The following is a 16228-nucleotide window of genomic DNA, read 5'->3' as shown; positions in this document are numbered from 1 at the left end:
GTCGAAGTGGCGTACGTCACACAGAAGCATTCATCGTCAATTCCAGCTGCCGTGAGCCCTCATACGAAAGTCCTTCTTGAATTGGATTACCATATTCCAGAATGGGGTGAATTAGTGCCCCTAAGAGTTTGTTTTTAAGCTCGAGAAGAAATACATTTTTATACCTCTCTTGCGAATTAAGTGACGCCGACACCACCTTACAGACTGCAGTCCAGTGTAAGTGATGGTCCAAAATTGTCCCCAAGTTCTTTACAGTAGAAGTAAAGGTTACTTATGCGCCCACTAAGCGACTGTGAGCGACTAAGACTGCTTGCGTTTTTGAAGGCTCAATTTTGAATCCTAGGTTCTGCCACCACTCTGACGAAGCAAGTAAGTCAGCATTTAAGTGCTCAGTGTTACGTGAGGGTTTGTTGGATTTACACTTAAGCCGTCGGCACACTGTACTAGACAGCTAACGTTGACATAGCGCACTACGAGTTTTGTGACGTCACTTCCTGCTGTTTCATATTGACGAGCCATTTCGTGACGTGAAACACAAAATAAATTCTGCCATTTTGCAGCAACGTGCCACGTGAAGCACAACCGATAACGAGCACGAATGCTCTTTGCGTCACAAGCAGGATTTGCGAGACGCCACACTGTGTTTTTCATGCTCAGCTGAAGCCCATATTTTGCGAGTTTTATGTTACATCTAACTTCCTTATGACTACAAACCTTTTTAAGCACCAGAACATCGAATGTCTTTAGAACGTGTCGTTACTGGTTTGATTTGTTGTAACAAAATAATGGAAAACATGTCGTTCTTGATAGAATTCCTCAAAATTAGGTGTCAATGAGTAACAAATGGTTCAAATGGCTCTGAGCACTATGGGAATTAACTTCTGAGGTCATGAGTCCCCTAGAACTTAGAACTACTTAAACCTAACTAACCTAAGGACACCACACACATCCATGCCCGAGGCAGGATTCGAACCTGCGAGCGTAGCGATCGCGCGGTTCCAGACTGTAGCGCCTAGTACCGCTCTGCCACCCTGGCCGGCTAGATGGTAGGAGAGCCACGTTATGAGACAGTGGCTAGTAGGTTCGCTTCCCGTTGTATCCGGATTTTTTTCGCCTTCGCATTTTGTAGAAGGTTGTGGCACTCTCTTATTAAATTAATAGAAATAATTTCCATAGTATTTGTTGTAATGCAAGTATAAGTGCGCTCCTTGTCAGGAGTGAGTTGCTTACGTTTTAAATTTTGTGAACTTTTATGAGCTGATGACTAGAGCTGCGCTTTAGCAAAACAACGGTTCGGTAATTTTGGTACACCACATAAATGACGTAGTAAATGGTAGGATTACCAATAGTACTGGTAGCGTTAATAAAAAGAGAGACGTAAGTGAATGTGTAAACTGGGAGCCGACGATTTCTCTTTGTTTTTTTGTTTGTTTGGTAGTTTTTTTGGCACGTAATTACAATCGCACATCATTCAGTGTTAGACCATTGTGAATTTTATATCCTTTCAGAATATAAATTGCACTTTATAAATAATAAAACTTAGTTGATCTCGTAACTTCTGCACTTTTGTGTAATTAAAGCAATTACCTCTGATGCAAGTAAAGTTCGCATGCACAAACATAAAAAATTATACATGTATTTATTGTGGTAATTTTGTACTCAATATGATATGCTTCATCATTATTAAAGGCAAGAGTTCCCTTTTATTATTGATAAATGTGAAAGTTTTTATGAACAACGCGAACATGTTTTATATAGGTTCCACGAAGTATTGAAGTGATGTTTGACGTATTTATGTTTTGCATTTTTATTTTTTTATTTAACCTTTTTGTTGAGCAAATTGCGTTTGATAAATTGCGTCTGATAAATCTGTGTTGTTTTCTTTATTTTTACTATAATCTCCCTCTGATTCACGTTACAGATCAATAATTTTCGAGTAAAATGTATGTTAAACATTGACAAATTAATTTTGCCATGAATACTGTTTACTTTCAAGTAAGAGACAGGAGGATAAATATATAGAACAAAAATTTTCAGTAGTTACCTGGCCCTTTATGTATCCTCACTCAGTTTGTAGATGGTTCATCATTTCTGGTTTATAGGGGAATGTAGGAAGAAACAGATTGCTTATATAAAGAAAGCAATTGATGTAAGGTAACTCGCAACAGATATATGGTTCAAATGGCTCTGAGCACTATGGGACTTAACATCTGTGGTCATCAGTCCCCTAGAACTTAGAACTACTTAAACCTAACTAACCTAAGGACATCACACACATCCATGCCCGAGGCAGGATTCGAACCTGCGACTGGAGCGGTCACGCTGTTCCAGACTGAAGCGCCGTTAACCGCACGGCCACACCGGCCGGCAACAGATATATGACACACCTAATGTGCAGGTACCATAACTACGACCTGAACTGACCAAACCTGCTAGGAAAGTACTGTAGTGTACGCTTATTTATTGTAGTCTGCTGTAGCTGTCCGTAGTTTTACAACTCTACTGATGTCCTTAATAACTGGACATGCGTGGTTCCTTCTTGTGTTATTACATGTTCATGGGTATTGCTGTGTTTATTAATGTATACTACAGACAGAACAACATGATTAACATATGAACAACGGAAGAAATCTGCGTTTTAATACAGCTAACGTAGGAATTTTGTAACTAACCTGTTACTAAGGGTTATTCCTTATTATTGGGAATGGAAATACTTATTGCTTATGAAATTAACGTGGGAAGAGTAGGGTCGCCACCGACTCTAACCATACAACTAATCAAAGATTTGGTCGAGTCGGAAAATAAATTAATTTGATCACAGACCAAAAACTCACAAAAATGCATACGTTGTGATGTCGCTCATAGGGGATACGATGTAATTAATAGTGTTCCCCGAGCACTGTTCATGAGAATGAACCATTTAAAATAAAATAGCACATGCAAGAACACTGTGCAGAAGATCAGCTCCCAGCAACACACCTGAAAATAAGACTTAATCTAAAGCATTTGTTATAAAATACAAGGGGAGACTAATCACTGGACCTGTGTATAAGGAAACGCATTGGATGTGCTAACGGGAAAGCTACGAGGTGAGTGGCTTAGGTGGAAAAACGTAATCTCGGAACACAAGAGAAAATTGTAGATAAAATCATTTATTCGTAAGATAAGGATGTGAGGCATGTACACGATTCCTCATAACACGTGGTTTGTGGAGACACAATGTCTAGGTATAGTGCCAAATTCCAACAATATCACATCACACAATCATGTTAATATTATCTAAAACAAACATGCGATCGGACAGTTAGTGATGCCGGTAGCCCAACAACTATAATGTTCTACCACGTGGTTGGCTCCCCACGGACGAAAGACACATAAAGCAAGGAAAATTTACGAGTAGGCAAAGCTCTAAATATTTAGAAAGGTGAAAGCTTATGCAGGCACAGCTGAAGGCAAACAGACATTCATACAGAAGCGAGTGCTCACTTCTTATCGACACCTTTGTGTGGCGCTCTCCCAGCGGATCCAAGTCTGCTACAGAAATTCGCTAAAAGAAAAATCTGCCAAAGTTTTCCTTGCTGCGACAAGGCAAAGCAATCTTCCAGATTTGAAAAGCGAGACCAAAAGCTAACAGCTCTCCCCTCGCCAAGTAACAGCGCGCCACGCGTTCAGTCAGACTCACCCTTCTTCGACTGGAGCACAGCTGTGGACGCTTCCCGTACCGGCGGCAGACTGCCTCCCGCTTCTCCAGCCTCTTCCACGCCCCGCGTGGCTCGGAAAACCCAAAGATGCCATTTCCGCCACCAACCTAACGCAGGTGGATTTCTCACAAGTAGCGAAAACCTCTTTGCTTACTTGACCACTACGAGAGTTGGCTATTCTGTGCAACTGCTGCTGAATCTGTATGACTGTCGCAGACTTTCTGCAGCAGACTACGCCACCGTCTAGCAACGTGACACACAACCACATTCATTCAATCACACCACTATGAGAGATATGAGGAAAGAGAAACAAGAAAAAGAAAGAGAAATGCTAATGAAATTGGGCTACCGGACTAATGAAAGGTGGCTACAGGACCCTTTCAATTTTACTCGCGTCCATTTTCGTAAACAAACTGTGCGGTTTGCCAGCTCAATAAAGCCGACAATTGCCTCTGCAGAGAGCTGAGAGCATAAAATCAAGTTACCCAGCCCCTCCAACGTGCCGATGGCGTCACGACAGCTTTACGCTGAGGTGACATAAGTCATGGGATAGAGATATTCAAAAATAGAGATGATGGTAGTATCGTGTACTCAGGGTATAAAAGGGCAGTGCTTCGGCAGTGAATTCATTTGTACTGAGGCGATTCAAGTGAAAAGGTTTCCAACATGATTATGGCAGCACGATGGGAATTAACAGACGTTGAATGGCAGTTGGAGCTAGACAAATGGGACATTCCATTTCGGAAATCGTTAGAGGATTAAGCATTCCACGATCCAGAGTGTCAAGAGGGTGCTGAGAATACCAAGTTTCAGGCAATACTTCTCACCATGGACAAGACAGCGACCAACGGCCTTCGCTTAACGCCGAGAGCAGCGGCGTTTGCGTGGAGTAGTCAGTGATAACAGACAAGCAACATAGAGTAAAATTAGCGCAGAAGTCAGTGTGTATGATGAACGTAACTGTGCAGTGAAATTAGATGTTAATGGGTTACAGAAGCTGATGACTTATGCTACTGTATTTGCTAACACCACGACGTCGCGTGCTGTGCCTCTCCTGGGCTCGTGACCATCTCAGTTGGAGTGTAGACGACGGGAAAACCGTGGCCTGATCAGATGAGCCCCCGTTTCACTTGGTAAGAGCTGATGGTAGGGTTCGAGAGTGGCGCAGATCTCACGAAGCCATGGACACAGGTTTCGGCAAGGCACTGTGCAACCTGGTGGTGGCTCCATAATGCGGTGGGCTAGGTTTCCATGGAATGGGCTGGATCCTCTAGTCCAACTCAACCGATCATTGACTGGAAACGGTGATGTCGGCAACTTGGAGACATTTGCACATATTCAGCAGTGGAATTTTTATGGGTGACAATGCGCCATGTCACCAGACCACAATTGTTCGCGATAGGTTTGAAAAACATTCTGGACGATTCGAGCGAATGATTTGGCCACTCAGACCGCGCGACATGAATCCCATCGAACATTTATGGGGCATAATCGAGAGGGAAGCTCGCGCAAAAAATCCTGCACTGGCAAACACTTTCGCAATGGACGGCTATAGAGGCAGCTTGCGTCAGTATTTCTTCAGGAGACTTCCAAAGACTTCTTGAATCCTTGTCACGTCGATCTGCTGCACTACGTCGACCAAAAGGAGTTCCGACGCCATATTAGGAGGTATTCCATCACTTTTGTCGTCTCACTGTAGTTATGTCCGCCCCCGGTAGCTGACTGGTCAGCGCGACAGACTGTCAATCCGAAGGGCCCGGGTTCGATTCCCGGCTGGGTCGGAGATTTTTCTCCGCTCAGGGACTGGGTGTTGTGTTGTCCTAATCATCATCATTTCATCCCCATCGACGCGCAAGTCGCCGAAGTGGCGTCAAATCGAAAGACTTGCACCAGGCGAACGGTCTACCCGACGGGAGGCCCTCGTCACACGACATTTTATTTCACTGTAGTTATACAGAATGTTGATGGCGTTTCTCGGACCTAGTTTATGTGGTTGCAGTGAAGTGCTTATGATTTGTATGTCCTAGCATGTCGTATCCTTCATATCAGACTGACTACTGCCGTTCGCCGTCTTCGCGGTGTTGCAGTTTTAATGGCCAGCAGAGTAATAAACATGTCAGCAGAGGCGGTGGCCGCAACCTCCCTGCCGCTATGAATGATGCTGCCTGGTTGTCCGGCTAGCCGCCTGGCTCATCCTGATCGCTGACCGCAATAACGCGACCAAGCCGGACCAAGCCAGGCCGCCCGCCGAGAGCGCGCCGGCCGCCTGCGGCGCCTCCCACGTAATAACAGTGCGCGCGCGTCGCCGCTCCACATATTGGCCGCCCTGGCTTAATGACCCTCGCGGGCCGGCCATCAAGCGACGCCATAAAAACGGACGCTCCGAGTCGTTCGTCACATAAATTAAGCGGAAAAAGTGCCCGCAAATCTAGTTCCAGAAACGCTGACCGAGCACAAGTGGTGATTTAAGAAATCTGGGCCAACCGCTGAAATGATGTCGTCACCACGTGATACCTCCGTGCATCTAACGACGGCAAAGCTTTTTGTTTAGAGACATTGCTAATCAAATATCTTTTCCTTATCCTTTCACCCAGGTTTGACCGAATGTTCCTACTGTAGTCGCCAAAGGGTACTGTATCGAGGGTAAAACACGTACTAATTTGGTTGAATTTTCTTGTGTCCTGAAATGAGGAGGAGCGATCTGTTTTATTTGGTAAAGAAAACTTTCTACTGACAAGATCGCATAAAATGTTACTTTATTTTCAACATCAGGTTTCGACAGACTTCATTGTGATCTTCAGGTCTTCAAAATTTTTGTTAAGAAATGTGTTCATTGCGAGTTGAAACCTCACGTCAAGTTGTCATGTTAGTTGCTACATGAACATCACAACTTGACGTGAGGTTCCAACCCGCATTGAACACGTCTCGTAAAAAAAAATTTGAAAACCTGAAGATGGCAGCAAAGTCTGTCGAATCGCGTTGTTGAAAATAAGGTAATACTTTATGCTATCTTGGCTTTAGAAAAATTTTTTTTTACCACTTTTCAATTTTCAGAGCATCTGATGATCTCTAGGTTTGCCTTCCGTTATTTTGTGGTGCCCTTTAGTATCTAAAAATAGTGACAGGTTTAGATCTATGATTTTTATGTACTTTTGTCATTAATGCGAAGCGACAGTTTTATTGACGAAAAAGTTCACAGGTAAACGGCCGGAAGTCTGTCAGCAAACGTCCACGTTGTCATCGTCAGCCGGCCGGAGTGGCCGTGCGGTTCTAAGCGCTTCAGTCTGGAACCGCGCGACTGCTACGGTCGCAGGTTCGAATCCTGCTTCTGGCATGGATGTGTGTGATGTCCTTAGGTTAGTTAGGTTTAAGTAGTTCTAGGTCTAGGGGACTGATGACCTCAGACGTTAAGTCCCATAGTGCTCAGAGCCATTTGATTTTTGTCATCGTCAGATGCCGGCCGGTGTGGTCAAGCGGTTCTAAGCGCTTCAGTCCGGAACCAGGCGACCGCTACGGTCGCAGGTTCGAATCCTGCCTCGGGCATGGATGTGTGTGATGTCCTTACTTAATTAGTTAGGTTTAAGTAGTTCTAAGTTACAGGGGATTGATGACCTCAGATGTTAAGTTCCATAGTGCTCAGAGATATTTGACCTTTTTTTTTTCGTCAAGTGTGCTGATGGACTGACTGCTTGGCGTTTATTCCATTCCCTTTCTCTGAAGGAGGATAGCGGGCTATTCTAGAGCGTCTTAATTACTCTTTTCAGCCTTACATAATTTTTCCCCTTCCTTTATTAACAGTTTTATCAATATTTTACGTAACATTCATTTCAACGTTTCTTATCAGTTAAGTTATTTTCAAAATTACTTGATGTTTATAAAAGGCGCTTATATCTCTACAAAAAACTTTTTATATCTTAGTTGGTACATTGTTTGTTGTCGGCATTTTTTTGTTGAAGGAATCCTACAATTAACGGTCTTGTACTGGATATCTTGTTGTTACACATAATTTGGTTATATGTCTCTTGTTTTAGCCCCGTTTGTGTTTATGTTTGTCTTAATATTATTTAGTTATAGTATTTTACAATTTTTTCCTCATTATGCGCGTTCAGGAAGTTTGGTATACAATTTCTTAGTGCCTAATTTATTGTTTCTGTTGCTAGGATGGTATCCTACGGTGGCGGTGATTCAGGTGGTGGAGGGGGTTCAGGGGGTGGTCGCTCGTCTATACGTTCAGGTCTTTGTTCATGCTATGTTATAAGTGTTATTGTGAGAGACAGTTACGGGACTATTAATTTTGTAGCAAATTTCGTCCATTGTCCGTAACCAGAACCCCCCCCCCCCCTTTTCCGCCGACACCTTCCGCAATACTTGGTTCGCGCACAGGGGTGCGTGCTGGCGGCACCTCTGCTTTTGCTCTGCCCCCACTCCCCCCCCCCCCCCGCGTCAGTTCATTGTGGACTATCTCCTTCCTCTTCTACACCGTACTAAGATTGGATTTCCAGGTCTTATCACGTCTTATTGAGTATGTAGCCATTATTACGGTTGATCATCGGTTCCCTTACGCGAATCCCGATAGATTCTTTAGCGAGACAGTCCCAGAAACTTAATTCCTGTGGGCAAAGTCCCGCAATTGCCGCCTTGGTAGGCTGCTGCAGTCTGACGTTCCGTTGGTGTTCTCGGCAAGTCTCTTTGACAGTACGCATCCTCTCGCCTATAATTGTCTTGCCACATTGGCAGGATATCTGTTAGGCTGCGACTTCCGTAATATGAGGTCGTCTCCCATTCTTCCAACCAGTGCCTGGTATTTAGCTGGTGGGTGGACTACTGTCTTCATTTCGTCTTTTGTTTTTGTATACTTGACAAGACATTTTCTCCCACGTACATGAAATCATTAGTATGCCTTTTCTTTACTTAATATTTGTCATATTAAAATATATATTCTAACCTTCACAAAAACAAATATTCAAAACCGCGCTTTTTGTTGTTATTATTTTTTAAATTTGTCCATGTTACAAAGAGTTCGAAGAGGTCTGCGACAGTATTGCGAAATTTATGAAACAGCGCTTTGTCAGCTTCAGTCACTTTTTTTTCAGTATTTATTGGCACGATGCGTTTAGGCCGTATGCTGCTATCATCAGGAGCGTAACTGTTGCTTATGCAACTGACAGTAACAGATTCTTGTGAAGTGAGAAGACATTTTACTGTATGTGCCACAGATGTTATGTTCTGAAGTGTTGTTGCCCGTCTTGTCCTTGTCACGTAAACAAACAAGAGAAAGTATGAACTTTTGGAGTGCCACGGGTCCCAGATAAGGATGTACACCCACAACACGTGCGACAATATTTCTAAACATAACTTCACTGGTGCACACAGTGAGCCGAGGCTCACTTTGAAGATGGCTGGACGGTATTCAGCCGAAATATTATAAGAAGAAGTTGAATTTATGCGACTGCACGCCCGAAATTTTATGGACCAGTCTTTGCGCCGCGAAAATATGAAGGACCATAGTCTCCCGTGGCTCGATACTCAGCAATGGTGGTTTATCTTTATATCTGAATCGCCCTGAAAAATCTGCACAACAGTTGAAAACGACTTCAATAATTTTGCTAACAAGATATCTGAATTCGCTTACTACTTCTAGTGTCAAGTTTCCTAAACTAATCCCCTCGACTTCGACTATTTTAATTCGCTTTGTTGGCGTTCATCTTATGAACTCTTTTTTAAGACAGTATCCATTCCATTCAGCTGATCTTCCTAGTCCTTTGCTGTCTCTGACAAAATTTTAATGTTACCAGAACACCACAGAGTTCTTATTCCTTCTGCCTAAATTTGAATTGCGTTTCCAAATTTTTCCTTTAGTACACGGGCTCAATAATACAGGGGAAGCCTAAAATCGGCTTCAGTCTCTTCTCAACTACTGCTCCCTTTCACGTCCACTGACTCTTATAACTGTAGTCTGCTTGAAAATAACCTTTAAATGACTATTTTTTTTATCGTTATGCACTTCAGAATTTCTAAGAGAGTACTGGAATCAACTTCGTCGAACACTTTATAACACTATAAATCCTAGAATTAAAGGTTAAACTTTCTTAAGTCTGTTTTTTTTTTTTTTTTTTTTTTTTTTTTTTTTTTTTTTTTTTGTGGATAACTGATAGGGTCCGTATTTCGTTGCGGTTTCCTACATCTCTCGGGAACTTAAGCTAATCATCCTCAAGGTTGCCTTTACCAGTTTTCCCACTCTTACTTGAGTAATTAGTGTTACTATTATGCAAGAGTAATTGATTAAAGTGAGGGTCTGTAATATTCATCATCTGCTTTCTTTGGAGTTGTACTATTATTACATTGTTCTTTAAGTCTGAGACTTTTTCGCCGGCCTTACGAATCTTGAGTAGCAAGCAGAGTAGTTCTGTCATGCTTAACTTTCCCAAGGACTTTCTACTTACTGCCAAAATAAGATTAGTACACCTGAAAAGGCGACGATGATTTTGATCCGATAACAACAAACGCCACCTGAGGGATAGTGGATGTACTGATAACAGTTTAAACGTCGTCTGACAAGAGATAGCGCAGTGGCACAGCTACCAGACCGCCATCTGGTTCCACTTTTTAATAGGGAATGCTCATAGCTAGAAGGCTCAGTGTGGCGCGAACGTGTGAAGCAAGCGGGCAACCACGCCACTGAGTTTCAAATTCCTACAACAGCCAACTGATCCAGTTTTGGGGTCAAATTTGGCCTTCCGAGTGGTGCGATCTTCCTTTTGGAGAATTACCTCGCAAATTGGAAGTACTGTTACAGTTGTGCAACGATGCTGGTATCAGTGGTCACGGGAATATTCTCACGCGCGTAGATGAGTTACTGGATGCTCAGGCAGCACAGACCCGGCCAGGATCGTCGTATTGTGAGGGCAGCAGTAGCAGATCGTACAGCTACCACAGCACAGATAAGAGGGCTTGTGAACCTCGACGTGTCAACAGGAACTGGTGCAAACCGGTTATTAGCAATGGGACTACGGGCACGCACATCCCCAGCCCTTCTTCCACTCCCATCACAGCTTTGACGTGCACGACTCTACTGGTGCCGTCAGAGGGTAGCTTCGAAGATAGAATGGTGCGCCTTTCTATTCAGGGATGAAAGCAGATCTTACCTGCACGCACGTGATGGTTGTTTGTGCATACGTCATAGACCTGTTGATCACTGTCTTGTAGAGTGCATTCGTCGAAGACACACTGGATCCACCGCAAGCCTTACGGTCTGAGTTGCGATAAGCTACAACTCTCGTTCACTTTTGTTGTTTCTGGAGGCGACGCTAGCCAGCGCTTGGTACGTGCAGAGTGTTGTTAGACTCACTATTTTGCAATTCTTGTAACAGGACAATGCTCGCCTAAACACCACCCGTGAAACTCAACGTGCTCTGCAAGAAGTGCAGCAACTTCCCTGAACAGCTCAATTTCCGGACTTGTCTCCAGTCGAGCACGTGTGGATATGATGGAACGAGATGTGACTCGTCAATCAACAACTCTTACAGAACTACGTGAATAGGTCGAGCAGGCGCGGCATAACGTATACCAGGACAGTATTCGGCATCTGCACGATCGATTTCATGCCAGAGTCAGCGCCCGCATTGCCGCCCGTGGAAGCTACACCACGTACTGATATGGATGTTGCAGAATGGGTCGAAATCTGGTACCTCAGGACCGGTTGTTCTATTGATCTGGAAATTTTATCATTTCATGTGGTCCATATGCACTATTCCAACAATAAAATGAATGAACTGGAAACCCCTAAAATGGTGCAAAATTTTTTTCCGGCCGAGAATTTAATGCACATTTTATCTTGCTCTACTTTTGCCCAGTACTGAGTATCTAACATTTATTTTGATCTCTGTAGACATTACTGTTTCAGGTAATTTTCGTTATTTTCGTCATCCTTTCTCGTCTTGTGGTCTGTGTTTTCCACACATTGCCGGCCGTGGTGGTCTAGCGGTTCTAGGCGCTCAGTCCGGAGCCGCGCGGCGCTACGGTCGCAGGTTCGAATCGTGCCTCGGGCATGGATGTGTGTGATGTCCTTAGCTTAGTTAGGTTTAAGTAGTTCTAAGTTCTAGGGGACTGATGACCACAGATGTTAAGTCCCATAGTGCTCAGAGCCATTTAAACATTTTTCACACATTGCTTTTCTCGCCAATTTGCGGAGATCCTAATTTCTTGTGTAATGTTGTTGTTGTTGTGGTCTTCAGTCCAGAGACTGGTTTGATGCACCTCTCCATGCTACTCTATCCTGTGCAACATTTTTCATCTCCGAGTACCTACTGCAACCCACATCCTTCTGAATCTATTTAGTGTATTCATCTCTTGGTCTCCCTCTACGACTTTTCCCCTCCAAGCTGCCCTGCAATTCTAAATTGGTGATCCCTTGATGCCTCAGTATATGTCCTACCAACCGATCCCTTCTTCTAGTGAAGTTGTCCTACAAATTTCTCTTCTCTCCAATTCTATTCAATACCTCCTCATTAGTTATGTGATTTACCCATCTAATCTTCAGCATTCTTCTGTAGCACCACATTTCGAAAGCTTCTATTCTCGTCTAAACCATTTATCGTCCACGTTTCACTTCCATACGTGGCTACACTCCATACAAATACTTTCAGAAACGACTTCCTAACACTTAAATTTATACTCGATGTTAACAAATTTCTCTTCTTCAGAAACGCTTTCCTTGCCATTACCAGTCTACATTTTATATCCTCTCTACTTCGACCATCATCAGTTATTTTGCTCTCCAAGTAGCAAAACCCCTTTACTACTTTAAGTGTCTCATTTCCTAATCTAATTCCCTCAGCATCACCCGATTTAATTCGAATACATTCCATTATCCTCGTTTTGCTTTTGTTGGTGTTCATATTATATCCTCCTTTCAATACACTGTCCATTCCGTTCAGCTGCTCTTCCAGGTCCTTTGCTGTCTCTGACAGAATTACAATGTCATCGGCGAACCTCAAAGTTTTTATTTCTTCTCCATGGAGTTTAATACCTATTCAGAATTTTTCCTTTGTTTCCTTTACTGCTTGCTCTGTATACAGATTGAATAACATCGGTGTTAGGCCACAACCCTGTCTCACTTCCTTCCCAACCACTGCTTCCCTTTCATGCCCCTCAACTGCGTTCTGGTTTCTGTACATATTGTAAATAGCGTTTCGGTTCCTCTATTCTACCCCTGCCACTTTCAGAATTTGAAAGAGAGTATTTTCAGCACTCGTCTTTATTACCCCATCCAACCACAGATTCTGTATTTTTCCAGCTTTCAGTTGCGCTTTATTAGTTGTTTGTAGAGTTTTCCTGTCGCCACGATAATGGCGTCGCGCACCTCGTTAGGGGCCTAGTCTGTCTAACTGCTGCCTACATTTGGGAGGGGGATGGAGTGCGTGTCAACCGTGGCGGCAGACCTGGATCGCTCAGCCCGTCGCTGTTGCCGCGGGCGGCTGGTAATAACAGTGCCTGCTGCCTGCTGCCCGCTGCCCGCTGCGCCCTCGCCGCCTCCAGCGCCAGCGCGGGAACGCCTGCAGTGGTTGCGAGTAATTTCCATGCGGAATGAGACCCCCTCCCCTCCCCCTAACGCTAGCAGCAGTAGCAGCGGCTGCCGCGCCAGGTGCGCCCCCGCCGGTCGTGCTTCCGCCTTCCCTCCCCCACATCCAGGTCACTGCCGGGCCCGCTAAAACCCAGCAGAGCTCTCGCGCACGTTCCCGGATGAACTCGGTAACCGCTAATTCCTCTAATTTTTCGCTGACGTTGAAAAACCCATAACGTCCGTGTGGTCTGGTGCATCAACCAATTGCACGTGGCCCATGTGATACACATCATCATATGTTAAAAACCTTGCTCTTGAGGCAATGTTACTGCTCTGGTGCACACGTTTTGGGATTGCTCCTTCTACACTACTGGCCATTAAAATTGCTACACATAGAAGAAATGCAGATAAACGTATATTCATTTGACAAATATATTATACTAGAACTGACATGTGATTACATTTTCAAGCAATTTGGGTGCATAGATCCTGAGAAATCAGTACCCAGAACAACCACCTCTGGCCGTAATAACGACATTGATACGCCTGGCCATTGAGTCAAACAGAGCTTGGATGGCGTGAACAGGTACAGCTGCCCATGCAGCTTCAACACGATACCACAGGCCATCAAGAGTAGTGACTGGCGTATTGTGACGAGCCAGTTGCTCGGACACCAATGACCAGACGTTTTCAATTGGGTAGAGATCTGGAGAATGTGCTGGCCAGGGCAGCAGTCGAACATTTTCTGTATCCAGAAAGGCCCGTACAGGACCTGCAATATGCGGTCGTGCATTATCCTGCTGAAATGCACTGTTTCGCAGGGATCGAATGAAGGGTAGAGCCACGGGTCGTAATACATCTGAAATGTAACGTCCACTGTTCAAAGTGCCGTCAACGCGAACAAGAGGTGACCGAGACGTGTAACCAGTGGCACACCATACCATCACGCCGGATGATACGCCAGTATGTTGATGACGAATACACGCTTCCAATGTGCGTTCACCAAGATGGCGCCAAACACGGATGCGACCATCATGATGCTGTAAACAGAACCTGGATTCATCCGAAAAAATGACGTTTTGCCACTCGTGCACCCAGGTTCGTCGTTGAGTACACCATCGCAGGCGCTCCTGTCTGTCATGCAGCGTCAAGGGTAATCGCAGCCATGGTCTCCGAGCTGATAGTCCATGCTGCTGTTCGTGCAGATGGTTGTTGTCTTGCAAACGTCCCCATCTGTTGACGAAGGGATCGAGACGTGGCTGCACGATCCGTTACAGCCATGCGGATAAGATGCCTGTCATCTCGACTGCTAGTGATACGATGCCGTTGGGATCCAGCAGGCGTTCCGTATTACCCTCCTGAACCCACCGATTCCATATTCTGCTAACAGTCATTCAATCACGACCAACGCGAGCAGCAATGTCGCGATACGATAAACCGCAATAGCAATAGGCTACAATTGACCTTCATGAAAGTCGGAAACGTGATGGTTTTCATTTCTCCTCCTTACACGAGGCATCATAACAACATTTCACCAGACAACGCCTGTCAACTGCTGTTTGTGTATGAGAAATCGGTTGGAAAATGGTTCAAATGGCTCTGAGCACTATGGGACTTAACATTCGGTTGGAAACTTTTCTCATGTCAGCACGTTGTAGGTTTCGCCACCGGTGCCAATCTTGTGTGAATGCTCTGGAAAGCTTATCATTTGCATATCACAGCATCTTCTTCCTGTGTGTTAAATTTCGCGTCTGTAGTACGTCTTCCTCGTGGTGTAGCAATTTTAATAGCCAGTAGCGTATGAAAATGCAGCGGACCACGGTCGGCAGGTATTAAGAACACTGGATCCCTAAACAGCACTGAATAACTACTCGGCCTGGCACGTATTGGACGATCCAGTATTCAGGAAGACCAAGAAGTACTCCACGAGTTATTCAACCACGTGAGACCGTACCTACACACCGCCAGTAAATATTTTCTACATGAGATCGAAGTTTCCCGCGATGACATCCTTATATTAGGTTTACAACTTTGCCTCCGCCGTTTTGCAATAGATGGCAATAGTGGCAAGTGGTGGTGCAGTTGGTAGATCGTATGAGTCATGTAATAAGCTAAGGCATTTATCAACATAACGCTATCGAAATATTAGTCGATTTATTATTGCATTATTATTCTCGATTGAACATGTTTACTTACGAGCCCGCTTCTCGTCATTTGCGGGAAGTTTTAATTTTATGCTTTAACGTGAAGAAATCTGCTGCTGAGACTCATAAAATACTTGGTAAGATCTATGGTGAGGCACCCACCAGTGAAGGAACATGGAGAGAATGGTTCAAACGATTGAAGAACAGGGATTTTGACGTGCGGTAGAGAGAATGTTTTCGAAGCTACTGAAACCGACGGAAACAATCATCGTAGGTGGTGCGTTTGGGCTGAGTACTGAAAGGCAAACGGCCACAATGGAGCGTTAGACACGAAAAGGTGCCGCAAAACCCTTCAAAACAAATTTGGAAAAGTTGAAATGGGAAGACCTACACGACCCGCCGTATTCTCCGCATATTGCTCCCTTTGACTATCACTTTTCTCGTTCAGCGGCACACGGCGCGGCTCACTAGGACTTCAGGGCATTTGAACAAGTGCAAAATTGGATAGATCAGTGGATATCTTCAAAAGACACCCCCTTCTTCCGCCTCGGTATTCGTATGCTGCCCAAAAGATGGGAGGAAGTCTTGCTCAGGTACGGCCAATAATTTGAATCGCAAATTTCTTTATAAGTGGTTCACTTTAAAGCCTCAAACTTAGAGAAAAAACAGCACAAGTTTTAGACCTAACACAAAGTATTCAAATCTGATTAAAATCTTGAGATTTTGCCGAAATCGTGCCTCGTATTCGTCAGAGACAACTGATCGTCGTGACTGCCGTTGCGGCGACCATTTATAGCCAATAGGGGCTTGCGATTGGTCAG

Source organism: Schistocerca nitens, chromosome 1, assembly GCF_023898315.1.
Source record: "Schistocerca nitens isolate TAMUIC-IGC-003100 chromosome 1, iqSchNite1.1, whole genome shotgun sequence".
Taxonomy (NCBI): domain Eukaryota; kingdom Metazoa; phylum Arthropoda; class Insecta; order Orthoptera; family Acrididae; genus Schistocerca; species Schistocerca nitens.
The sequence above is the reverse complement of the archived record's forward strand: the minus strand, read 5'-3'. Positions refer to the sequence as shown.